Raw genomic sequence first — 2,139 nt, 5'->3', positions numbered from 1 at the left:
TTTCCTGTCTGTGATAAAGATAAGACACAGGAAACTAAGATAATGATCAAAATGCAAGAACATTCTCAGTAAAGCATGCAAACATGCAAGTTAATTAAACAACACAGTGCATAGCAAAAGTAAAAAAGATCTTTATTGATTGTGAATATTCTGTTTCATATGAATATAGCATAAAACGACAAATGTTGTTTTCACAATTGAATATTTATTTAAATTAGAATTAGTCACTAAAGTTACTTCTTTATTATGTTTTTTCTCTTGTTCTACTATTAATGTTTTAGAACCACAGTCTGAATCACTTGCTGATGTATTTAAACTGAAGACCTGTTGAGATCTGATCCATCATTAGCTTCACTCTTGCAGCAGCACAGTATCAGCAGCTTACCAATCAGACCTTTACACATGAAAATAAACAAGATCAAGTCCATACATGGACTGAGGAGAAAAAATGTCAAAAAAATATCTGCAATCTTGAAAAAATAGCGATTAAAATCACCAAGATATATGAAATAAATAACTACAGGAAAGATTGAGACCATGTAATTAACCCACAGCAAGAGCAAAGTTCCCATATCTCCATGTTTTTCTTCAGCTGACACTGACATGTTGGTATTTATCCATTTAAGGGCCCAAAAGAGACAAACAATAAAGACAGGGGCTGGAAAGATGGCAATAACTAGCACAAGCAGTCCTTTGGCAAATTTAAAAAGAAGAGGGATAAATCCAAAACTACACACCCATACCAAAGCACAGAGTATCACCATGTATTTGGTTTGTGTCAGACAGTTTGACAGTGGGCGGGAGATGAAAAAACATCTGCAACAAAGAAAGAAAAGGTAGCAAAAATTATCAACAAACCCTGTATGTAAGGATATTTTTGCAAGAACACTAGTACCAAATGCTAATGAGTTCTTGGTACCTTTCTAAAGCTATGATCATCCTGAAGTAAAGGCTGGCCAGAGCACAACAGGCATAGATATGGACAGAGATTAGACGTTTCCAGTAATAATCCGGAAGTAGAGGTAGAGCGATCAGAATTATGAGCTGGACTAGATTGGAGAGCAGAAGGTTGATGAAGTAGGAGACGGGAACACGATCCAATCGGACCTGCAGAAAAAGCTTAGAAATAAACTAAACATGTTTATGTGACTATTCCATCAAGTGATATTTTAAAACACAAGCAAACTGTTTGTTTATGTACCATGCAGCAGAAAGCCATGAGCAGAAAAGTCAACGGGAGGCAGACACGGATGTTGATCCAAATAACTGCAGCAAGGGAATCTGAAAACTCCATTTCTTGTGGCGTCTTAAGAAGAAAGTTGTTTAAGCTTCACGACCCCTATTAGATCGTAATCAGTGTTTCTGGATGTGAAGGTAAAACAGAATGTGAAGAGTTAAGATAAGTTGTTTGGTTTCTCTATCGGCCCAACAAAAATTGCCTGACTTAAAAAAACAAATAAAAAGACATATCAGAAAGACTTAGCAGAAACTCAATACATAAAAAAACCAGTGTAAACCAACGTTTGTTTGATACTATCTCAGATACATTCCAGATTTCTCCCTGGAATTACCAACAGATTTATCAGTGGTTTCTGAAAAAAATTTATCATTTTCTGAAATTGATCAGCAAATGTTAAATCTAACTTTCCTATCACCATTTTCAGTAACCTTTATAAGGTTATTACGATTATGGGTCTGACAAATCTTAACTCTTGAAACAAATTAAAGTATTTAAAGAAGTAAAATGCATAATAGATCTGTCAACTCACCACTTTGATGTTTTTAGCACTATTTTCACTTTGTCCAGCCTGAGAAATGGCTACTTTCACATGAAGTATGAAATAAGGAAATGTTGATGAACCTCTCTTTTAACTGAACTTTTGCAGACACACACTATCAACCCCACACCACCCAACCCACACAAACACACACGTCCTTGTGGCGACTTTCTATTGACTTCCATGCATATCGTATTAATTTCTATTGGCTAACGCAGACCCTAACTATTGACAACACATACATACCTAAGCCTAAACCTAAAGAAAACTTCTCCTGATGGGGAGCAGTTATTGGCCCCAAAATGTATCATATTTCTGGCATATTGTCCCTACTAAGTCATAGATATGTGGCCACACACAT

The 2,139-nt window shown here is 35.8% G+C and overlaps 1 long non-coding RNA gene across 1 annotated transcript; it reads right to left on the bottom strand.

The window, feature by feature from the left end:
- Window positions 1-294: 294 nt before the first annotated feature.
- On the bottom strand, window positions 295-1,859 carry LOC107080898. Its single transcript, XR_001480995.1, has 4 exons — window positions 1,770-1,859; window positions 1,202-1,362; window positions 920-1,107; window positions 295-816 (listed from the first exon to the last, which is right to left on the bottom strand). It is a non-coding gene; the product is annotated as an uncharacterized LOC107080898 (long non-coding RNA).
- Window positions 1,860-2,139: the final 280 nt, after the last annotated feature.

This window comes from Cyprinodon variegatus, unplaced genomic scaffold, assembly GCF_000732505.1.
Source record: "Cyprinodon variegatus isolate N-32 unplaced genomic scaffold, C_variegatus-1.0 Scaffold2473, whole genome shotgun sequence".
NCBI classification, from domain to species: Eukaryota; Metazoa; Chordata; class Actinopteri; order Cyprinodontiformes; family Cyprinodontidae; genus Cyprinodon; species Cyprinodon variegatus.
The sequence above is the reverse complement of the archived record's forward strand: the minus strand, read 5'-3'. Positions and strand labels throughout refer to the sequence as shown.